This window comes from Panulirus ornatus, chromosome 42 (genome assembly GCF_036320965.1).
Source record: "Panulirus ornatus isolate Po-2019 chromosome 42, ASM3632096v1, whole genome shotgun sequence".
NCBI lineage: Eukaryota > Metazoa > Arthropoda > Malacostraca > Decapoda > Palinuridae > Panulirus > Panulirus ornatus.
Window position 1 is genome coordinate 13278778 of NC_092265.1, and position 25012 is coordinate 13303789.

The following is a 25012-nucleotide window of genomic DNA, read 5'->3' on the forward strand; positions in this document are numbered from 1 at the left end:
AAACAGACGAAGAAAGGCCACATCCGCTCACACTCATTCTCTAGCCGTCATGTTTAATGCACCGAAACCACAGCTCAGTGTTAGGCCCCACAAACTTCTCCATGGTTTACCTCGTACGCTTCACAGCTCTGGTTCAGGCCATTGACAGCCCGTCGATCCCAATATACCACATCGTTCCAATTCACTCTATCCCGTGCACGCCTTTCACCCTTCTGCATGTTCAGGCCTCAATCGCTCAAAATCTTTTTCACCACATCCTCCCACCTCCAATTTGGTCTCCTGCTTCTCCTCGTTCCCTCCACTTCTGGCACATATATCCTCTTTGTCAACCTTTCCTCACTCATTCTCTCCATGTGTGCACACCTTTTCAACACACCCTCTTCTGCTCTCTCAACCATGCCCCATATATTTCCACACATCTCTCTTACCCTTTCATTTCTTACTGGGTCAAACCACCTCACATCACACATTGCCTTCAAACATTTCATTTCCAACACACACACACACACACACACACACACACACACACACACACACACACACACACACACACATATATATATATATATATATATATATATATATATATATATATATATATATATATATATATATATATATATATATATCATACTCATGTCTGCCCGTCATCCCGCCACGGCCTAGTGGTCACCGGAGCGTAGGAACGCCCGTAATATATCAGGTTAGACCGGGTCACTCTCGATGGCTGCCTTCTGTAACTTGATGGATCCGGAGCGTGACAGTGTTGTGGTGAGATGTGAGGTATGCCCTCAGTACTTGTATTGCGTGTGGCCAGGTAGGTTAGGTTAGGTGTGGCCACGTTGGTTCTGTGAGGTGTGGCCAGGTTGGTTCTGTGAGATGTGGCCAGGTTGGTTCTGTGAGATGTGGCCAGGTTGGTTCTGTGAGATGTGGCCAGGTGGGTTCTGTGAGGTGTGGCCAGGTTGGAGCAGTGTGAGGTATGGTCAGGTAGGTGTAGTATGAGAGTATGGCCAGGTTAATGCACTGTGAGGTTTGGCCAGTTAGTTGAAGTTTGAGTTGTTGCCAGGGTAGATGCTGTGCGAGGTGTCACCACATAGATGTAGTGAGAGATGTGGCCTGTCAGTTTGTGCTCGGTAGGTGCAGGTGTGGTCAGGGAGGTTCTGTGAGGTATAGCCAGGTAGGTGCAGTGTGAGGTGTGGTCAGGTAGGTACAGTGTGAGATGTGGCCAGGTAAGTGATGTGTGAGGTGTGGTTAAATGGTTTTAAGTGATGTTAATGATGGTAGAATTTGTGTTGGAGATGCCAGAGGAGGAGAGCGTTATAGGAGGAAGTGGTGGAGGAAGGTGGAGGTGGAGGAAGAGAAGATTAGCCTGAGGTCTTGGTGGAGGAGGAGGAGAGTGTGGTTCCTGCAGAGAAAAAACATTTAGTTGGAGATGAGGATGAAGAAGGAAGTTGTGATGGAGATGTGAGTAATGATGGAGTGTTGGAGTGGAAGAGGAAGTGGTGTAGGTGGGTGATGGTGACCTTGAGGCGGGCGGGAGGTACCGTGGTCACGCTTCACCCACCCACCCAGACGTGATCACCCTCCCCACCTGTCTCACGCTCCCCTCCCCACCTACACCTCATCGGTCTCACGCACCCCTCCCCACCTGTCTCACGCTCCCCTCCCCACCTACACCTCACCTGTTTCACGCACCCCTCCCCACCTCCTCCCCACCTGTCTCACGCTCTCCTCCCCACCTGTCTCACGCTCCCCTCCCCACCTGTCTCACGCTACCCTCCCCACTTACACCTCATCTGTCTCACGCTCCCCTCCCCACCTACACCTCACCTGTCTCTCGCACCCTTCCCCACCTCCTCCCCACCTGTCTCACGCTCTCCTCCCCACCTGTCTCACGCTCCCCTCCCCACCTGTCTCACGCTACCCTCCCCACCTACACCTCACCTGTCATTCACGCTCCCCTCCCCACTTACACCTCACCTGTCTCACGCTCCATTCCCCACCTACATCTCACCTGTCTCACGCTACCCTCCCCTCCCTTCCTCTACCACACCTGTCACGCTGCTATCCCCTTCCCGTCTCATACCTCCCCGCTCCACCTCACCTGTCTCACTTTACCCTCCCCTTCCCGTCTCACACTTCCTGCTCCACCTTACCTGTCTCGCGCTACCCTCCCCTCCCTACCTGCACCTCACCTGTCACGCTACCATCCCCTTCCCGTCTCACGCTCCCCGCTCCACCTCACCTGTCTCACGCAACCCTCCGCTCCACCTCACCTCCTCCTGCTCTTAACCACCTGTTGCTAATTATACTGTAGCTGCAGAAGTTTGCACAGCGGCTGTAGGAGCAGCAGCTGCCACTGCTGCGGCAGGAGTATGGCCAGGGTCAGCAGTAGGGACAGTGAAGCAGAGCTGTAAGGTAACACCTGTGACCGACTGTGGCTGGCCAGTGTCTTGTGTTGTGGCAGATCAGGTACCGTCCTGAACTCCGCCCCGCCCCTCCAACTATCGTCCTACCGCCTTGACATATACCATTTCCAAAGTCTTTGAATCCCTCCTCGACTCCCATATCCTTAGACACCTCGAAAATCACAGTCTTCTCTCTGATCACCAGTGGGGCTTTTGTAAGGCGAGATCCACTGGTGATATTCTTTCCTATCTATACTAATGCTTGGTCATCATCCCTGAGAGCTTTTTGGGAGTCAAGTGCAGTTGACCTTGGTATATTCAAAGCTTTTGACAGGGTGTGGCATCGGGGTCTCATCTCTTAAGCTCCCCTCTTTTGGCTTCCCTCCCTCACTTTGCTCCTTCATATCTAGCTTCCTCTCTGGCCGATCTATCTCTGTGGTTGTTGATGGCTCAACCTCCCCACTTTTCTACACCGAAAGCGGTGTCCTTCAAGGTTCTGTGTTGTTCCCTATATTGTTTTCCTTTATATTCAATGATTCTCTCTCCCCACAACTAATCCAATGCTCTCATTTGCTGACGACTCAACACTGCATTCCTCCAAGCCCTTCAGTTCTGCTCCCTCTCCTCTCACTCGATCTGTATCTCGTCTTGACACAGCTTCCCCACTAAACTCAGACTTGACCAGGATATCTCAGTGGGTTAGACAAAATCTTGTTAATTTTGATGCCTCCAAGACCCATTTTCTACCCATCTCTCTGTTGAAAACGCCTCACAACTCTCGTCTCTCCTTAGACAGTTCTGTAATGCCACCTCTTAACTCATTGAACATACTTGGTACTACTGTAACATCCACTCTTTCTTGGATACCTCACATTACAGGAATAGCGAAGTCTGCCTCAAAAAAAACTGTATGCAGTACTGTTGTCACATTTGGCGTGGTTCTAGCTCTGCATCCTTGATGTAGGCGCCACTTACGGTGTAGGGGCAGCTGTGGCCGCAGGTGTGTGGGTTGAGGTAGGCGCCACCTGCAGTGGGGGGCAGCTGTGGCTGCAGGTGTGTGTGGGTTGAGGTAGGCGCCGCCTGCGGTGGGGGGCAGCTGTGGCCGCAGATGTGTGTGGGTTGAGGTAGGCGCCGCCTGCGGTGGGGGGCAGCTGTGGCCGCAGATGTGTGTGTTGAGGTAGGCGCCGCCTGCGGTGGGGGGCAGCTGTGGCTGCAGAGGCACACTCCGCAGACGTTGGATTATCTGTTTATTTAGTTTCGCTTAGCCGACCTGCGGAGGGTCGCTTGACTTGGTGTTGTCCTGGAGTTGAGGTTGGGGTGTGTTGTTGTCCTGGAGTTGACGGTGGGGTGTGTTGTTGTCCTGGAGTTGACGGTGGGGTGTGTTGTTGTCCTGGAGTTGAGGGTGGGATTTGTTGTTGTCCTGGAGTTGAGGGTGGGGTGTGTTGTTGTCCTGGAGTTGAGGGTGGGGTGTGTTGTTGTCCTGGAGTTGAGGGTGGGATGTGTTGTTGTCCTGGAGTTGAGGGTGGGTTGTGTTGTTGTCATGGAGTTGAGGGTGGGTTGTGTTGTTGTCCTGAAGTTGAGGTTGGGGTGTGCTGTTGTCCTGGAGGTGATATAAGGGTTTACTGTTGTCCTGGAGGTGAGGCTGGGGTGCAATATGTCCTGGACTTGTTGAGGTGGGGTGGGGTGCTCTGAAAGGTACGACAGATATGTTGAAATTCATGCCTGTCGTAGTTACAGTAACCGCACCGCCAGTCACCTATGGGGAACGGTACAGATGAACCCCCCACCACCAGTCTGCAGTGAGGAACGGTACAGATGACCACACCCACCACCAGTCTGCAGTGAGGAACGGTACAGATAAACCCCCCACCACCAGTCTGCAGTGAGGAACGGTACAGATGACCACCCTACCACCAGTCTGCAGTGAGGAACGGTACAGATGACCACACCACCACCAGTCTGCAGTGAGGAACGGTACAGATGACCACCCCACCACCAGTCTGCAGTGAGGAACGGTGGACAGATGACCACCCCCCACCACCAGTCTGCAGTGAGGAACGGTGGACAGATGACCACCCCCCACCACCAGTCTGCAGTGAGGAACGGTACAGATGACCACCCCCCACCACCAGTCTGCAGTGAGGAACGGTACAGATGACCACCCCCACCACCAGTCTGCAGTGAGGAACGGTACAGATGACCACACCCCACCACCAGTCTGCAGTGAGGAACGGTACAGATGACCACCCCCCACCACCAGTCTGCAGTGAGGAACGGTACAGATGACCACCCCCCACCACCAGTCTGCAGTGAGGAACGGTACAGATGACCACCCCCCACCACCAGTCTGCAGTGAGGAACGGTACAGATGACCACACCCCACCACCAGTCTGCAGTGAGGAACGGTGCACAGATGACCACCCCCCACCACCAGTCGCAGTGAGGAACGGTACAGATGACCACCCCCCACCACCGTCTGCAGTGAGGAACGGTACAGATGGACCACCCCCCCCCACCAGTCTGCAGTGAGGAACGGTACAGATACCACCCCCCACCACCAGTCCTGCAGTGAGGAACGGTACAGATGACCACCCCCCACCACCAGTCCCGCAGTGAGGAACGGTGCACAGATGAAACCCCCACACCAGTGGGGGTGGGCCCCCCACCCCCCCCCCCCAAAACCCCTACGGGCCCCCCCCCTTGCGGGGGAATTTGTTTTTACCCCCCGTTTGGGAAACAAAAAAAACCCCCCTTGGGTGGGGGTTTGGGGGGGGGAAGTTGGGGGGAGGGGCAGTGGGCCCCCCCCGGGGGGGGGGTTTTTCCCCCCCCCGAAAAAAAAAAAAAAAAGGGTTATAGAAAAAAAAAAAAAAAAAATTTTTGGGGTTTATGCCCCCCAAACCCGGGGGCGCAAGACCCCCCAAAATTTTTTTGGTTTTTTTTTTTCCCCCCAAAGTTCTCAAGGAACGAAAAAACACGGCGGGAAAAAAAGAACGTACCAACAAACCAGCGGAAAATGAAAGTTAAAAAAAACCCCCCCCTGAAGGGGCCCCCCCTCCGTGGGAATTTTTTTGATACCCCCCCCCTTTTTGGGTTTTCCCTTTTAGGAAAAAAAAATTTAAAAAAAATAAATAAAAAAAATTTAAAAAATTTAAAATAAAAAAACCCCCCCTTTTTTTGGGGAAGAAAACAACCCTTTTGGGAAGCAGTTACCCCCAAAGTTGGGGGGGGTGTGGGGGGGGTTGGTTTTAGGGAAAAAAGGGGGGGAACAAGTTGGGAAAAAAAAGGGGGAAAAACCAAAATTGGAAACCCAAAAAACCCCCCACCACCCATGGGGCCAAGAGAACCCCCCCTGGTGGGAAACCCCGGGGAAGGGGGGCCAAACCCGGGGCCGCGAGCCGTACAATAAAACAAAACCCAAAACCTTTGCCCCAGCCTGCCGTAGTGCTCCAGCCTGACGTAGTGCCCCAGAGTGACATAGTACCCCAGCCTGACGTAGCACCACAGCCTGACGTAATGCCCCAGCCTGACGTAGTGCCCCAGCCTGACGTAGTACCACAGCCTGACGTAGTGCCTCAGCCTGACGTAGTGCTCCAGCCTGACGTAGTGCTCCAGCCTGACGTAGCGCCCTAGCCTGACGTAGCACCACAGCCTGACGTAGTGCCTCAGCCTGACGTAGTGCTCCAGCCTGACGTAGCACCTCAGCCTGACGTAGTGCCCCAGCCTGGTGTGGTGCCTCTCACTATGAAACCGCTTTTGGAAAACCGTCAAGGAAGGAGAATGTTTACTCGTGGAAATCACCTCTCCTTTCACACACCCTGCCAGAGATAGGTGGGGAAATATATAAAACGATGTATCTGTTATAGTGAAGGTCGGTAAGAATTGTAGCTCAGTTAATGGGGAACGAGCTATAGGGGGAGAGTTTAGCAGCCGTACGCGCTTAGAAAATAACGGAGAAACCTGGTTGTGGCCTTTTTAAAGTTTCTCAGAACACCCGAACCATCTTTTGTCTTGAAAGTTTCCTCCACTGGGTAGTGAGGAAGAAGTCAGGTGGGGGTGCGTGCTAGCTGCAGCCCGGGCAGGGCCACTCTTGAGGAAATGTGGAGATGATAATTACAGCAGCGGAGTTGTTGGGGCGTGCAACAACCTGGGTGAACAGCGAATGAATGAGAGGAACGTGAAACACGTCGTGAGAAGATGTGTGTTAGATATGAGAAGTTGAGAGATAGTGTAGTACCGGTGCCAAACTCCCACCCCCTGTACACACACACACACACACACACACACACACACACACACACACACACACACCTTCCGTGGAATGGTATACATGTGCAGTGTGCGTGGCATTGCCACAATGGCAGCGTGTGGCGTGATGGTGGGAGGAGGCGAGGCGTCGGAGCAAGACTCAACTCTCCGTGCTGGCTGCTTCACGTGAACCTAACCTAACCATACCTGTCGTGTGGCACAGCCACATGTCGTCCCGTGCACGACCGCACGACCAGAGAGAATACCTGATTGCACGACTCTTGGGGGGTACTATCCCCAGAGAAGGATACATTGGGGGTATCCCCAGAGAAGGATACATTGGGGGGTATCCCCAGAGAAGGCTACATTGGGGGGTATCCCCAGAGAAGGATACATTGGGGGGTAGTCCCAGAGAAGGATACATTGGGGGGTATCCCCAGAGAAGGATACATTGGGGGGTATCCCCAGAGAAGGATACATTGGGGGGTATCCCCAGAGAAGGATACATTGGGGGGTAGTCCCAGAGAAGGATACATTAGGGGGTATCCCCAGAGAAGGATACATTAGGGGGTATCCCCAGAGAAGGATACATTGGGGGGTATCCCCAGAGAAGGATACATTAGGGGGTATCCCCAGAGAAGGATACATTGGGGGGTATCCCCATAGAAGGATACATTGGGGGTATCCCCAGAGAAGGATACATTGGGGGGTAGTCCCAGAGAAGGATACATTGGTAGATGAAGTGATGGGGGATAGGGGCGTCCTCATACCCTAGTGATGGTTCTGCCTTCCAGTTGTGACTGCCTGGTCCCTGGTGGGCCTAGCACGAGGGTGTTACGTACAGCCTTGCTTGCCGCCCCGCCCCGCCCCGCCCCGCCCCGGCCCCGCCAGCCAGCCAGCCTGGCCCAGATGAGAGGGTTGTGCGGCAGGGCACGTGCTGGGGGCCTCATTCTTGTGATGGACAGTAAAAACTAGCCAGTCGCTTGCCCGGTTGATCTTTGTTTTAAATGTTAATGAGAGTGAGAGAACTTGTGGGGCGAGGAAGTTCCAGCCTCCCCACCCCCGCCTCGCCCCGCCCCGCCCCGCCCCAGGTAACAGCCTTCTCCCTCCAGCCCCCAGCACCGAGGCCCCGCCCCCCAGCTACCTGGCTCTCCTCATTCCTGCCGTAACACACTTTCCTCGGGTGACCTGGCCAGTTTGTGACACACCTGCAGGTGTCACCTTGTGGATGACACAAGCACAGGTGTGGGCAGCTGCTGTGCCGATGTGGCAGATAAATAGAGTAATAATTATGTGGCAGCCCCACGGCCCCTCCCACCCGTGCACAGCCCACAGGATCAGACATTTCCTAGAGTTGCCTCCTGACACTTGCAATCTTATTTCATTTATGTATCTATTTACAACTGTTTACCTCCTTTACATGTTAGTGTATGTAAGTATGCCATGTAATGGCATGAAAGTAATGTAAGTGAGGATGTAGGACAGGATGTTTGCGTATGTGCGGTAGGGGAGAGTGAGAGAGTGGTGTGTGTGTGTGTGTGTGTGTGCGTACGTGTGTGCGTGTGTCAGTGTGTCGGTGTGTGTGTATGTTAGTGTGCCGTCTGGCTCAGTGTGCGTCGCGCGTGCCCACACCGCTCCCGCTCAACACGTGTGTACATGCCTGGCACCTGCCCCGGCTCCTAGTGAGGTACTACATACAGTGGAGAGGAGGTGTCAGGGCGGCGGGCCTGGTGCGTGGGTCGTCAGCAGGCACGTCACCCTCCTCTGGATGGGACGGCCGTGGGACTTGCTCTAGGGCCCCGCCGCCGCTCTCCCACCACCTCCCGCACCTCTCACTCCCACACCCTTGTCCTTCTCCCTCCAGACGCCGCTGTACCGTGCCTTCTACACCACTGCAGACGCCTCTGTGTCGTGTCATGTACCTCACGAGAGGCGCTGATGTACCGTGTGTTGTGCATCACTACCAGTGTGCAGTGTTATGTACTACCTCAAGAGGCGCCACCGTGCCGTGTAGTGTACCTCGTCAGAGCCGCCACTACACCGTTTGATGTAGAGACGCCAGTGTACCATGTAATGTACTCTTGTAGACGCCAGTGTACCGTGGGATGTACCTCACTGGAGATACCATTACACTGTGTGAGGTACTGGATGAGAGACGCCAGTGTACCATGCGATGTACCTCTGCAGACGCTTCCGTACCGTGTGATGTGCCTCACTAAAGACGCCAGTGTGCGGTGTGACGTACCTCCATAGACACCACTGTACCGTGTGATGTACAAGATACGCCATGGTGCCTTATGCAAGTCGCATTAGACATCACTGTACCGTTTGATGCACCAGGAGACGTCAGTGTATTGCTGTGTTGATGTACCGTATTACAAACGTCAGTATACTGTGTGATATACCTCACAAGACTTCACCCTCCCATGTGATATACCTGATATACCGTGTAATATACCTCACGAGACACCGTACCGTGTGAAGTGCCTCACAGTTATTGAAAGCAAGAGTTGTTTGGGCGGGTTCACGTGGGATGGTCGGTGGGTGGATGGTTAGGTTTGATGCCGTGGGTTGGGTGGTGGGAGGACGTGTGCTGGAGCTACAACTGTGTTGTGTGAGGCTAGCCAGAGCCTGGCAGGCTGAGGGTGGTGATTGCAGTGTTACCCGGCCTGGCCCACGCCTCCCACCGCAATGGCTCCTGCACGGCGGCACACTGTAGTGTCTACGTACCTGCGGAACACTCGTGTGTGGAGTGCAGGTGTGTGTGTGTGTGTGTGTGTGTGTGTGTGCCAGACCAGACGAATGACCGCTGGTGATGCCTCCTTTGCATGACGTTTTGTATCCTAGTTAGCTGTTGGCGGCCTCTCGCCCGGGTAGCTGGCTGGCTGGCTGGTTTATCCTGTTGTATCGTGCAGGGGTAAGGCTACACCACGGTGTCCCCCTCCCTGTGTTGGAGGACCGACTACCTGGCTGACGGAGGAGGGGAGGGCAGGGCAGGGAGGGACTTCCATTGCTGTCGTAACGTTACCCCCCCCCCCCCCAACCCTCTTCCAGCTGCCTCCCTCACCCTACCCCCTGTCTGCCTGGTACCTCACACCGCTCGAACCTACTACTACCAGCTGCTGGTACCTACCACCACCCTGATACAACCACTACCACCACGGTACCTATCACCCTTCGTCGAACCTACTCTACAACCCCTACACATACCACCTCTCGAACCTGTCACCACTCCAGGTACCTACCTACCTACCAACCTTTACCTCTAGTGCCTATAGCACCTCTTCTCGAACCATTCACCGCTCTGTTACCTACCACTGCTCGAACTTACCACAACCCCTTGTGATTACTGTGCCATCTCATCTGTTTTACCACCCCTGATGCCTACCCCTGCCCTAGTATCTACTACCTCCCTAGTACCTCACACCGGCCCTGGTAACTACCACTTCTTCAAAATACCAACCAACCAGTGCCTGGTATCTACCATCGTCCCCCCTCTAGAACATACCATCACTTTTGGCACCTTCCATCACCACCTCGAACCACTGCCACAACCCTTGAGGTCTGCCGCCGCGCCCCTGGTGCTCGGGTCTGCCTAAACACGACATCCAGGGTCGCCCGAGTGAAGGTGGAACACCACACCAGATTGACACTGTTGAGGTGGGTGTGTGGGAGCAGGTGACGTGCCTCTCCTGCTGGTGCTGGTGGCCCTGCCCTGGTGGCCACCACCCTTCTCACCCCGGCCTCACACCCCACACTGTCTTGTCTCCTGCAGGTGTGGTGGGCGGGAGGTGCCCGCCTTTATCTTGTGGTCTGTGAAGGTTATAGGCTGACACAGTACACTGGGTCAGCCCCTGGGGGTGGGTGAGAGACACCCACCCCTCTGGCCCTACAGCCATTCGTCTGGTTCCTCGGGACTGGTATAAGGTGGGGTGGGTGTCTGGTGCCTCTGTTGCTACCTGCAGTAGTGTAACGGGTCAGTATGGTGACTTGCCGCACCTCCTCCCTCACTCCCCCGTGGGGAATGGGCACGTCATGCACGACGACCGCCCCCCTCCTCACCTCCTCCCCTGCGTGGTGCCCCACTGGGTAAAGCTACACCACCAGCACTTTCTCCCCTGCGAAAGTAAGAAGAGATCGCCAGCGGGTTCTTGTGTGGAGGTTTGTGGCGTCTTTATCGGTCCGCCCAGCCTGCCTCAGCCCCGGCCTGACATGACCTGAGTCATTGGGCTGAGTACAGATGAGTGGTGAGGGCGGGTGCCCGGTGCTGGAAGCCCCGTCCCACCACGTTGTTACCACGTGGTGCAGCGCCCAGGCAGCCTTCCATGTCCACCGTCCAGGTTAGGTTGTGTGGTGTGGCCCCCCTGGCACGCCACATTCTTCCTTCACTATGTTTTTTCGCCCGTCTTTTTCAGACCATGGTATACCACCACACACCACCAGAGCTCCATACTATGTTTGATTATCTGAATCAGGAACCTCACCCCCCAACACACACACACACACACACACACACACACACACACACACACACACACACGTAAGCTAATTGCGGATTCTGTATCCGATCGTCCAAATATCGACCCTCCATAGTCTATGGTCGTCCAAAGATCGACTCTTCTTAGTCTGTTGTCGTCCAAATATTGTCCCTCCCTAGTCTGTAGTCGTCCGAATACCGACCCTCCATAGTCTGTTTTCGTCCATTGTCCCTCCATAGTCTTTAGTCGTCCAAATATCGACCCTTCATAGTCTGTGGTCGTCCAAAGATCGACTCTACATAGTCTGTAGTCGTCCAAATATCGACCCTCCATAGTCTGTGGTCGTCCAAAGATCGAATCTCCATAGCCTGCTGTCGTCCAAATATTGTCCCTCCATAGCCTGTAGTCGTCCAAATATCGACCCTTCATAGTCTGTAGTCGTCCAAATATCGACTCTCCATACCATGTAGTCGTCCAACTATCGACTCTCCATAGTCTGTAGTCGTCCAAATATCAACTCTACATAGTCTGTAGTCGTCCAAATATCGACTCTACATAGTCTGTAGTCGTCCAATATCGACTCTCCATAGTCTGTAGTCGTCCAAATATCGACTCTACATAGTCTGTAGTCGTCCAAATATCGACTCTACATAGTCTGTAGTCGTCCAAATATCGACTCTACATAGTCTGTAGTCGTCCAAATATCGACTCTCCTTAGATAGTCTGTTGTCATCCAAATATCGACCCTCCTCTTCTTTTATAATGCAATGAAAAGAGTCTTTATGTTATGTTATTAAGTACATCACAACCTGCCATATTTGTCATGAAGTTAAGGTGGAGTTAGGTAACCATGGGAGAATACATTGGCTTGTAGTCATGGGAGAATTCTATTATCGTAGAAGAGTTTGTAGTTGTGATAATCATGGGAATGTACTGTAGTGGCATGTTTATCTGTGTGTACATGGTGTAGGGTACTGTAGCGGCAAGGTTACCTGTTTGTATGGAGGGTGTAGGGTACTGTAGCGGCAAGGTTACCTGTTTGTATAGGGTGTAAGGTATTCTAGCGGCAAGGTTAACTGTTTGTGTAAGGTGTAGGGTACTGTAGCGGCAAGGTTATCTGTTTGTACATGGTGTAAGATACTGTAGCGGCAAAGTTACCTGTTTGCATGGGGTGTAGGATACTGTAGCGGCAAAGTTACCTTGTGTATTGGGTGTTGGATACTGTAGCGGCAAGGTTATCTGTTTGTACATGGTGTAAGATACTGTAGCGGCAAAGTTACCTGTTTGTATAGGGTGTAGGATACTGTAGCGGCAAAGTTACCTTGTGTATTGAGTGTAGGATACTGTAGCGGCAAGGCTACCTGTTTGTACATGGTGTAAGGTACTGTAGCGGCAAGGTTTCCTGTTTGTAGATAGTTTAGGGTACTGTAGCGGCAAGGTTACCTATTTGTATAGGGTGTAGGGTACTTTAGCGGCAAGGATACCTGTTTGTATAGGGTGTAAGGTATTCTGACGGCAAGGTTGATTGTTGGTATAAGGTGTAGGGTACTGTAGCGGCAAAGTTACCTTGTGTATTGGGTATAGGATACTGTAGTGGCAAGGTTTCCTGTTTGTATATGGTGTAATGTATTCTAGCGGCAAGGTTACCTGTTAATATAGGGTGTAGGGTACTTTAGCGGCAAGGTTACCTGTTTGTATAGGGTGTAGGGTACTTTAGCGGCAAGGTTACCTGTTTGTATAGGGTGTAGACAATGTAGCGGCAGTGTTACCTGCTTGTATAGGGTGTAGGGTACTGTAGCAGCAAGGTTACCTGATTGTATAGGGTGTAGGGTACTGTAGCGGTAGGTTTACCTGTTTGTATAGGGTGTAGGGTACTATGGCGTCAAGGTTACCTGTTTCTATAGGGTTTAGGGTACTGTAGCGGCAAGGTTACCTGTTTGTATAGGGTGTAGGGTACTATAGCGGCAAGGTTACCTGTTTGTATAGGGTGTAGGGTACTGTAGCGGCAAGGTTATCTGTTTGTATAGGGTGTAGGGTACTGCAGCGGCAAGTTTACCTGTTTGTATAAGGTGTAGGGTACTGTAGCGGCAAGGTTACCTTGTGCATTGGGTGTAGGGTAATGTAGCGGCAAGGTTACCTGTTTGTATAAGGTGTAGGGTACTGTAGCGGCAAGGTTATCTGTTTGTATAGGGTGTAGGGTACTGCAGCGGCAAGTTTACCTGTTTGTATAAGGTGTAGGGTACTGTAGCGGCAAAGTTACCTTGTGCATTGGGTATAGGGTAATGTAGCGGCAAGGTTACCTGTTTGTATAGGGTGTAGGGTACTGTAGCGGCAAGTTTACCTGTTTGTATAGGGTGTAGGGTACTGTAGCGACAAGGTTACTTGTTGATATAGGGTGTAGGGTAATGTAGCGGCAAGGTTACCTGTTTGTATAGGGTGTAGGGTACTGTAGCGGCAAGGTTACCTTCTTCGTATAGGGTTTAGGGTACTGTAGCGGCAAGGTAACTGTTTGTATAGGGTGTAAGGTACTGTAGCAGCAAGGTTACCTGTTTGTATAGGGTGCAGGGTACTGTAGCGGCAGGGTTCCCAGTTTGTATAGGGTGTAGGGTACTGTAGCGGCAAGGTTACCTGTTTGTATAGGGTGTAGGGTACTGTAGCGGCAAGGTTACCTCTTTGTATAGGGTTTAGGGTACTGTAGCAGCAAGGTTACCTATTTGTATAGGGTGTAGGGTACTGTAGCAGCAAGGTTACCTGTTTGTATAGGGTGTAGGGTACTGTAGCAGCAAGGTTACCTATTTGTATAGGGTGTAGGGTGCTGTAGCAGCAAGGTTCTCTGTTTGTATAGGGTGCAGGGTACTGTAGCGGCAAGGTTACCTGTTTGTATAGGGTGTAGGGTACTGTAGCAGCAAGGTTGCCTATTTGTATAGGGTATAGGGTACTGTAGCAGCAAGGTTCTCTGTTTGTATAGGGTGTAGGGCACTGTAGCGGCAAGGTTACCTGTTCGTACAGGGTGTAGGGTAATAAAGCGGCAAGGTTACCTGTTTGTGTAGGGTGTAGGGTACTGTAGCGGCAAGGTTACCTCTTTGTATAGGGTTTAGGGTACTGTAAGGGCAAGGTTACCTGTTTGTATAGGGTGTAGGGTACTGTAGCGGCAAGGTTACCTCTTTGTATAGGGTTTAGGGTACTGTAAGGGCAAGGTTACCTGTTTGTATAGGGTGTAGGGTACTGTAGCGGCAAGGTTACCTGTTTGTATAGGGTGTAGGGCACTGTAGCGGCAAGGTTACCTGTTTGTATAGGGTGTAGGGTACTGTGATGGCAAGGTTCCCAGTTTGTATAGGGTGTAGGGTACTGTAGCGGCAAGGTTCCCAGTTTGTATAGGGTGTAGGATACTGTAGTAGCAAGGTTACCTGTTTGTGTAGGGTGTAGGGTACTGTAGCGGCAAGTTTACCTGTTTGTATAGGGTGTAGGGTACTGTAGTAGCAAGGTTACTTGTTTGTGTAGGGTACTGTAGTGGCAAGGTTCCCAGTTTGTATAGGGTGTCCTCATGTACTATTTCCTCATTGAGTCTTATATTCCACTCATCCACAACTCTCTAGCAGTAGAATTACTTCGTTACATTGTTGAACCAGTTACTTGGTTCATTACATGTAATATCCTCTGGGTGTTGTGTCCGTACGTATCTTATAGTTCTTCTGTGTACGTCATCAGTGTGGTTGCATGTGGCGAGGTGATTCCTCACTCTTCTCCGTCTTATGATGGGCATATTTCACGCCTCTAGCTTTCCCTGTGAGTCACTTCTCATCATTTTGGCGCCGTCTTTCTTCTCCTCTTCTTTTGGACCTTCTCTAACAGCTCGTCGCTACAGTACCTGCGGTGACCACACTCAGTTCTGGCTTTGGCCAAGCGTAGGATGTGAACACAGCCTGCTGGATGTTCCCTTACCCATGAACTTGAATGCAGCCCCATTGTTAGCAGACAACTGCTCGCCTATCAGGGACATGTTCGACTCCCCAAGTCTGGCTCACACATTCACATTCCTCCCGCTTATTGCCAGCCAGATGAATGTATCAGAGCCTTTCTTCTCTCTCACCGTGACCCATCCTCATTCCTGTACATTTAAGTCGGGTTGAACTCCATCAGGAGTCCTGTATCAGACCAAGTTGGAGGTCTGTGCTTATAGGTTCCCTTGTTAGTTGATGCCACCGCCCTGGCTGTGCACGTCTTCGTGACCTCCGCGCCATTGGCAGACGTATCCAGATAGGAGTCCCATACCATCGACCAAGTGAGTCACATTGATCAAGGAGAGGAATTGGTCTCAGAGGAGAACCGTGCGGCACTCCACTGGTGCCGTGAACGCATTTCGAGAAGGCTCCTCTGATGTGCTTTTCTTCCCTTATACCGAGATGATCATCAGTCCAGTGAAGGAGTGTGTCTCTCTCTCTTTCTCTTGTATTCCTGCCTGGTGATCCAGCGTCCTCATCATGATGCCTCCCTTGTGGTACAATATCACATTCTTTTCTTCTTTTTTTCGCACCACATACAGATAATCGACCCCAGCCTTCTCTTTAGTCCAGTGCTGAGCTCACTGTCTCGTAGAATTCAAAGACGTTCCTTACGCTTGACCTAATTTTATAGAAATCGCCTTACGCTTGAATTCATTTTCCAGAAATCGCGTTGTCTCTCGCGTTATTTCTCTTGTGATGGAAGTCATCCATCCATACGCTTTCTGATTATCATCTTTTCCAGTACCTTACAGACCGCGCACATCACGGGGCCGGGCCTGCAGCTCAGCGCCTCTTATCGAACTCCTTTCGGCTAGATAATCAAAGCGTTTGTCCTTTTCCACTCCCTTAGCAACATGTCTCTCTCTCTCTCTCTCTCTCTCCCTCTCTCTCCCTGCTACATCTTGAGCAGTACTTGAAGAGGATTGTCATGTGTATCGACTCGCCGCTTCAGCACATAGGGTGAAATTTCACCAGGACCGTGAGCACGGTGTGGGTATTTTGTTGATGTTTCGTCTCGATAATTTTCATCTCATCGGTGTTGGACGTCCCGTGTTTACCATCGTGGAAACACTGATGAACTCGGGCGCCTCACCTCACCAGGTACCTCACATACGCTGTGAGGTGTAAGGCTAGAGGGGCGCCTCACCTCACATGGTACCTCACATATGCTGTGAGGTGTAAGGCTAGAGGGGCGCCTCACCTCACCAGGTACCTCACATATGCTGTGAGGTGTAAGGCTAGAGGGGCGCCTCACCTCACCAGATACCTCACATATTCTGTGAGGTGTAACGTTAGAGGGAAGGAGGGCCGTGCGTGCTGCCTGGACACTTTCCTCAGTTTCCACCTGCCTCATAAGGTCGCCTACTTTCGCCTCTGATGTTTTCCATCGGGAAGGTGAGGGGGGGTTGGTGGCGGCGGACCTGGTGGGTGTGAGGCAGTGGCAGGAGGGAACAGTGTCATGGAGCACTCCACGTGGATCCATGTGGCTCTGTTATTGTGGGATGGTGAACCGTTAGATGTTTTCCACGACGTATCTCCCTCCCACTACATGACCATGGTACCTAGTTCAAGAGTTGCTCACTGTCTCATGCCTTACTCATGAACGTGGTGGAGAAGTGAAGTCAGAAGCCGTGACATCATACCAGAAGGTCATATACTCATAGCGTAAGGGTCACACCTTCATACGCCACGCTCGCATCCTTATAGACGTGGGTCACACCCTCTGAAGCAGTGTTCACATCATCATAAGCAGTGGTCGCATCTTCATCATAAGCAGTGGTCGCATCTTCATCATAAGCAGTGGTCGCATCTTCATCATGCACAAGGATCACACCTCCATACGCGCGGGTCTCACCGCCCAACGGAAGGGGGCACGTTGTCCTGCCATAATGGCCCGGGGATCATACCGTTATGTTGAGGTAGCAGTAGGCTGGTGTGAGTGGCTGGCTGGTGAGGCCACGGTTGTAGTAGATAGTACTCTTACACTGGGGTGGTTATCCTAGGGGTGTCATCCACACTAGCCAGCACGGGGCTACGCCGCTGACATAAGTGGCCACACCCCGCAAGGTCACCCCGGCGGCTGTAGTGTGACAGTGAGAGAATAATGAGTGAGAGCAGAGCTGGATCATGGAAGGTACGTGTCTGATAGTGGTGGTGGAGGCGGCGGCGGTTGTGGTGACCCACTTGTTGTCGTGGGTGGGTGGTGATGGGGAGATTATCTGTACACCAGTTGATGACCTCATTATTATCGTGTGATAGTGGTCCTCCTCCCCTGGCCCAGGGGGGAACGCCACGCCACACACCTACACTCTCACCGCCACTCTCTTCCTGCCGACCCTCGCTAAACCAACACCAACACCCACCGCCTCCTCTGAACTCTCCCTACTGCTGCTGCTGCTGCTGCTGTTATTATCAATATTATTATTATTATTATTATTATTATTATTATTATTATTATTATTATTATTGTTATTATTATTATTATCATTGTTATTATTGTTATTATCATTATTGTTTTTATTATTATTATTATTATTATTATTATTATTATTATTATTATTATTATTATTATTATAAAGACTGCTTGAGAGAGCAGAAGAGGGTGTGTTGAAATTATGTGGACACATAGAGAGAAGAGTGAGGAAAGATTGACCAAGAGGATGTATGTGTCAGAGGTGGAGGGGACAAGGGCAAGCGGGAGACCAAATTGGAGGTAAAAGGATGGAGTGAAAAAAATTTTTTAGTGGTCGGGGCCCGAACGTACAGGAGGGTGCAAGGCTTGCACGGGATAGAGTGAATTGGAACGATGTTGTATACAGGGGTCGATGTTCCGTTAAGGAGCTGAACCATAGCTTGTGAAGCGTCTGGGGTAAACCATGGAAAGGTCTGTGGGGCCTGGATGTGGGTAGGAAGCTATGGTTGTTTGTAGTGCATTACACATGACAGCTAGAGAATGGATGTGAGTGGATGCGACCTTTCTTCGTCTGTTTCTGACGCTCCCTCGCTGACGTGGCAATTGGCGATTAAGTATGAAAAAAATTATATATATATATATATATATATATATATATATATATATATATATATATATATATATATATATATATATATATATAGTACTACTACTACTACTACTACCACTACCACTACTGTCTTCGCCGCCGCCATTAATAATGAAATATGATAATAATAATAATGATAATAATAAGAAGAAAAATAATGATAATGATAATAATGAGAGGAGTGAGTTGTATTGAGGGTTGGCGTAGGTAGTCCAGAGGTTTTGCGTCAACTCGAGACGACCGCTGGTGCATTTGATGAACCAGCTTAGTTTGTTGTCCCGAGGGACACTGAAGAACACGGTGGAGTGAGCCAGCTGGAGGTGGCTAGAGGCCTAGTGAGGCGGGGCTGCAGGCGGGAGTGACGTGCAGGACTACGCCCCAGGTTAATGGTGACGCTGTTGGCGGCGGTCCAGCTCCGGAGGCGAAGGATGTTCTCAAGGGCGGCATTAGTCGGTAGGTGCTCGTGTATAGCCTCACACTAGCCAGGGTGGCCACGTTAATTACCGTGGGGCGGTTGTGGTGGTGTGCCTCGCGCTAACGTTTATATAAGGACGAGCAAGCACAAGGGTCGCCATCTTCATGCTCCGTGGCACGTAACTGGTACTAGAATGTGGCCATGGCCCCCTTGAGGCACACAGCCTGACGACGACACGTCGCGCGCTGAGGAAGTCTGGAAACCACGGAATGACAGCCTGGCTGATGCTCGTCTCACATAGGTTGATGTGGTGGCCGGTTGTAGTGAAGTCATCCAAGGCGAGAGTCACATAGATCTCGCCTCCCACTAGGGTGCGGTAGATGATGGAGACGAAGGGAGAAAAACCAATGGAATGGGTGGTAGAGGAGGCGGAAAGATTACCGAACTGCAGAGGAGGAGGAGGTTTGGAGATTGCCATGTCTGTGGGGCAGTCAATGAAGCACGCAGGACTTAAGTTAGCGTGGATGTGGGTGATGGCAGCGGGTCGCAACTCGTTCACAGATTGCGACCAGGCGTGGACGTAGCCAACATTTCAACAGTGCTGCTGCTGCAACTCTTACTTAACACCCCTGACACGGTAATGACTTTTGTCTCCCCCCCCCCCTAAAGTAAGGGGTGACACGGCCATGTGAACGTTGGTTGTATTAGAACAGTGAGAAGTGAGGGGTCATACTTGGGTTGATGGAGGGAAGTAGGTCATGCTTGGGTTGATGAAGGGAAGTAGTGGGGTATGGGGGAATGAATGAGGTCGTAGGTTGGTGGAGGGAAGTATAGTGGAGTGTGGGGGGGAATGAATGGAGCCATGTGAATGGGGTACCTGTGGTATTGTCAGGGAAGGGCGTGTTCCGCCAGGTACTGGGAAGGCTGGTGCACATGTGCGGCCAAGTGTTGGTTGTGATGCCAGGTGTTGGGGGATGTGGTTACACCTGTGTCGCCACTAGTTTGTGTGTTTTAACAAAGCCAGGATTGTGCACCTGGTGGGCTTGTTGCACGCAGCTTAACACTCTGCTGTTCCGTAGCTCCTCTGGCTGCCCTGGTGGAGGACAGCACCTGAGGGCAGGGCTGGAGGACGGCACCTCAGGGCAGGGCTGGAGGACGGCACCTCAGGGCAGGGCTGGAGGACAGCACCTTAGGGCAGGGCTGGAGGACGGCACCTCAGGGCAGGGCTGGAGGACGGCACCTCAGGGCAGGGCTGGAGGACGGCACCTGAGGGCAGGGCTGAAGGACGGTTCCTCAGGGCAGGGCTGGAGGACGGTTCCTCAGGGCAGGGCTGAAGGACGGTTCCTCAGGGCAGGGCTGGAGGACGGTTCCTCAGGGCAGAGCTGGAGGACGGTTCCTCAGGGCAGGGCTGGAGGACGGTTCCTCAGGGCAGGGCTGAAGGACGGTTCCTCAGGGCAGGGCTGGAGAACGGCACCTGAGGGCAGGGGTGGAGGGCGGTTCCTCAGGGCAGGGCTGAAGGACGGTTCCTCAGGGCAGGGCTGGAGGACGGCACCTCAGGGCAGGGCTGAAGGACGGTTCCTCAGGGCAGGGCTGGAGGACGGTTCCTCAGGGCAGGGCTGGAGGACGGTTCCTCAGGGCAGGGCTGGAGGACGGTTCCTCAGGGCAGGATGATGGTGAGGGTTTTGGAGGAGGTTAGGAGGGTGATGGTGTTGGGGGAGAAGGATGGGGTGGCGGCAGGAGGGAGCGTGAGCAACAGGTGGTTGATGGGGCGTGACAGGTGGTGTTGTCCCAGGCTGGCCAAAACCACGGTCACTCCCCTCACTCCCATGTTGCTCCTCCCACTACCATACCATCCCCCTCCATGCTGCTCCTCCCATTACCATACCATCCCCCACCATGCTGCTCCTCCCACTACCATACCATCCCCCACCATGCTGCTCCTCCCACTACCATACCATCCCCCACCATGCTGCTCCTCCCACTACCATACCATGGCTGCTATACACATCATTCCTTCACCACTTTGTCAGTGAATTACAGACCTGTGACCAGGACCTGGGTGTGCTGAGCGGGGCACTAGTCTGGCTAGGTTGGCTGGGTGGGTTGTGCTGGGCTGTCAGCTAGGTAGTCTAGGCTTATCACCGACCAGGGTCCTTCGGGCTGCCCCCGTCAAGCCACGTACAACAACCGGGACATCTTAAATAACTTCTCCACGTGATGATGATGATTGTAAGACCACATACATACAACTCCTGCGCATGCGTGTGGCCCATGCAGCAAGTCCATCGTGTGAACCTCCTCCAGTGTCGCCAGGAATCAGTCCAGATGAAGTGTTGGTCGGGGGAGGAGAGAGACCCTCCGTGGTGGGATGGGTGGGTGGTGGCCTCGCCTCTGCTGCCACACCTAGTGGCTCCTCTGTTCCTCACAACCAGTATACCTAAACATTTCCACAGTACCTTCCAGACGGCCTCTTTCCCCGGCCTTACGTGATCATCGTACATTCTCTGAAAGTGACGTACACAGTTTCCTTTTCCATTTCCCATACGTCAGAGCTCTCGTTTGATGACTGTCTTCATCAAACCCAGTAACAGCTCCTGTATCTCTAGCAGGGCCGTAACCTCTGTAATTACAGTCTTCTGAGACACGACGTGACACGAATGGGTTAATCTCCTGGGAAAACAAAGCTGTAGGGAGCATTTTTCCCCCCCTCCTTGGTGTGGTGGGTTGCAACATGTGGTGTGTGGTGGTGTTGGCTGGGGGTGTGGGGGATTTGATTAATTTGTGCCAGTGTCCCCGGCACATTGATTGTACACCCCCATGCTCCTCCTGTGAGCGGTAGCGCAAAAGGATTACAAGAGGGGGTCACAAAGGGTCTTAGTCAGACCCCAGTGGGTTGATGTTACATAAGATGTTACAGTTCGTATTTCAGTACATACATTACGTAGTTTCATACGGTAAGGGATGGCTCTTCTCCAGCCATCACTCTCCCACGTGTGATGGCTGGGGTTGACTGTCTCCATAGATCATCATAAAGTCACTCACCTCACCCACTCGCCCGCCCTCAACCCCGACGTCGCTGTGCAGTTGTTTACACTCTCGTGTGTTCCCGACTCTGCCTCCATGTCAACCCCCCCCCCCCTCCCTCGTGCACGGAAGTGCGACCCCTGTGAACACGACGGCACACCACACTACGACTTTTGAGCTGGACACTTCACGACCCAGAGTACGATGGGCCCGTCTTTAAGCTTGATCCTTTATGCCATAATGTCGTGGTGCCCAAGGACCGGACCGTCGTGCTCCGGGGGGGGTGTCAGTAAATCCCCCCCCCCCTTCCCCAACACACACACACACACACACACACACACACACACATGTGGAACACTTTCAGAGGTCACCTTCAGTCAGTAGCATAACTCGAGACTCTCTTGTACCAATTTCCTTTTCATTCCAGAAATTGATGGGAATCTTCGTCTCTTCCCCAGGTTTAGCCGGTGTGGTTTTTATGTTACATTCTCATGGCCGAGCATAACAGTGGATGTGCTGGGGATGTAGTGTGTGGGGCCTCAGGATCGCTGAGAATGTCATAGTTTTTCTGTGGCAACAGTTAGCGTGCCACATGTCGGCTGTGCCTCAGGGTCATCAGTTGTGTCGTCCGTGTCGTCTTGACGGTGTTGCTGGATATCCTGGATGTTCACACTGGACAGGTACAGCAGCACACTCCTCCCTCCTCCTCTACCTCCTCCTCCTCCTCCTCTTGCTCCTCCCTTCACTGGCTGTGTTGCTGTTCCTCCTGTGGCCTGGCCCTGAGTGTTGCAGGTCAAGTCAGACTTGGCCATGGTGGATGTGGTCTTGAACAGATGGCGCCACACGTTGGCTAGGCTGATAACGTCAAAGGTTAGTTAGTTAGTTAGTTAGTTAGTTAGTTCAGTTAGTCATTAGTGTGATGTGAACTCTCGTTGGTGATTGGTGGTGGTGGGCACAAGGCAAGCCATAGTCGACCCACCACCTCCGCTGGTAGTTGACTGTAACGAGGGGCACGACGCGTCGGTACGAGGGGCACGTCATCATCCCCAGGGTCGTATACCCTCCTGCTCAAGTGGTCGAGTAAATTGATTTCTTATTTTTCAGCGAAAGTTCTGCCGGGAGCTGACCGGGCATGTGTAGCTGTGTGTCAGACGTAGTAATGTTGGTGTGTCAGACGTAGTAATGTCGGTGAGGTCAGTCGTGCTGTGAATGCCCCGGGCTGCACGAGAGACGACCGCGCCTTATGCCAACACAGTCGGTACAGCGTCTTAAATACTAGCTCGGTATGGTGGCTTCATGAATTTGAGGATGATTTTACCAGTATAGATCTCGTGTCTGTTGGTAGAGATTTGTAAGACGTCCTTGTCAAGAATGTTGGTAGCTTGGTTGTCCCGGAGACCTAAAACTCAGTACTAAGTATGTAAGGTTTAAGATAGATAGTCAGTCAGTCAGTCAGTCGCTTGGGAAATAACACAATAGGGGAGTTCAAGGAATTATCCGCTGTAAAACGAGTTTAAGGCCGCCTCGCCAGCGTTATTACCTTGTCGAGTGCCCGGGGGAAGGATGTTGGAGGGTCCCAGCCCGGGCGCGGGAACCGCTTCATGATGCCCCCATGATGTGGAGGTCCTCGCCTGGTGTGGCGGCCTTATGCCTGGTGTGGAGGCCTTATGCCTGGTGTGGAGGCCTTATGCCTGGTGTGCAGGCTCTCGCCTGGTGTGGAGTCCTTATGCCTGGCGTGGCGGCCCTCGGCCCTCGCCTAGTGTGGCGGCCCTCGCCTAGTGTGGCGGCCGTATGCCTGGTGTGGTGGCCCTCGCCTAGTGTGGAGGCCTTATGCCTGGTGTGGCGGCCTTCGACTGGTGTGGCGGCCCTCGCCTGGTGTGGAGGCCATATGCCTGGTGTGGCGGCCCTCGCCTGGTGTGGTGGCCGTCGCCTGGTGTGGCGGCCGTATGCCTGGTGTGACGGCCCCTCGCCTGGTGTGGCGGCCCTCGCCTGGTGTGCAGGCCCTCGCTTGGTGCGGAGGCCTTATTCCTGGTGTGGCGGCCCTCGCCTAGTGTGACGGCCCCTCGCCTGGTGTGGAGGCCATATTCCTGGTGTGGCGGCCCTCGCCTGGTGTGGCGGCCCTCGCCTAGTGTGGCGGCCGTATGCCTGGGTGTTGGTTACCAGCTTACCTCTTGTCATGCTGTGATGACCACCTGCCACCCTGGCAGCGGCTCCTCCCGTGCCATCCTGCCACGTACGTACGCACCATCCCGTGACACCGGTCGAGTTACGTGAACCTGGTGGTAGGTGTTAGGACCAGACTCACGTGGCCACCTGAGTGTCACATTATACACCACAACAGCCAGCCAGGTCACCGCTGCCTCCCCTACACCAGTGTTGCTCCGGGAGTCCCCAGTGTTGCAAGTCTTGTGTTGTGCAGTGGTTGAGTCCCGTATGTTGTTGTCGCAGTGGCCACCAGCCAGGCTCCCGTCCTCCCGTGGTAGGGTGTGATGAGGGGCCGGGAGCCCACATCCCAGGCTGGCGTAGTCCTAACCAGGGCCCAAGAGGACACGTGCGTGTCCTCCTGCCTCACATCGCAAGACCCATGAGCACGACAGACGGCCCTTGGCTGTGACAACATGGCCTTTAACCTGACCTTTAAGGTTTGTTTACCCATTTTTTTTTCCTCAGACGGCAAGAGCAACTGAAGCCCTGATGGTGGCCAGGCCATCTCATTAACGCTATATATATATATATATATATATATATATATATATATATATATATATATATATTTATTTATTTATTTTTTTTATTATACTTAACCGCCGTCTCCCGCGTCCACACACGCACATATACATACATATACACTTCATCGTATACATACATATATATATATATATATATATATATATATATATATATATATATATATATATATATATATATATATATATATATATATATATATACATATATATCCCTGGGGATAGGGGAGTAAGAATACTTCCCACGTATTCCCTGCGTGTCGTAGAAGGCGACTAAAAGGGGAGGGAGCGGGGAGCTGGAAATCCTCCCCTCTCTTTTTTTTTTTTTTTTTTTAATTTTCCAAAAGAAGGAACAGAGTGGGGCCAGGTGAGGATATTCCAAAAAAGGCCCAGTCCTCTGTTCTTAACGCTACCTCGCTAACGCGGGAAATGGCGAATAGTTTAAAAGAAAAGAATATATATATATATATATATATATATATATATATATATATATATATATATATATATATATATATATATATACACATCCACACTTACTGCCTTCACCCACATATACCCTAGCCTGAGCCAGGTGCCTATATTATCGACCAACCCCCAGTGGTGGATGAACAGCTTGGTTGACTGTG

General features: G+C 52.2%; 1 protein-coding gene across 11 annotated transcripts in view; it reads left to right on the plus strand.

The window, feature by feature from the left end:
- usp (retinoid X receptor ultraspiracle) overlaps positions 1 to 25012 on the plus strand; it is a 219883-nt gene that overhangs the window by 110669 nt on the left and 84202 nt on the right. For 4 of the 11 annotated variants that reach the window (XM_071686562.1, XM_071686566.1, XM_071686567.1 and 1 more), the window contains exon 1: positions 8235 to 8340. The exons of 3 other annotated variants lie outside the window; for them this stretch is intronic. The gene's annotated coding sequence lies outside the window, so the exon portion shown is untranslated. Of the gene's footprint in view, positions 1 to 8234; positions 8341 to 8399; positions 8526 to 8704; positions 8724 to 25012 lie in introns of those variants that run through there. 4 more of the 11 variants (XM_071686563.1, XM_071686569.1, XM_071686564.1 and 1 more) reach the window with 3 other exon arrangements.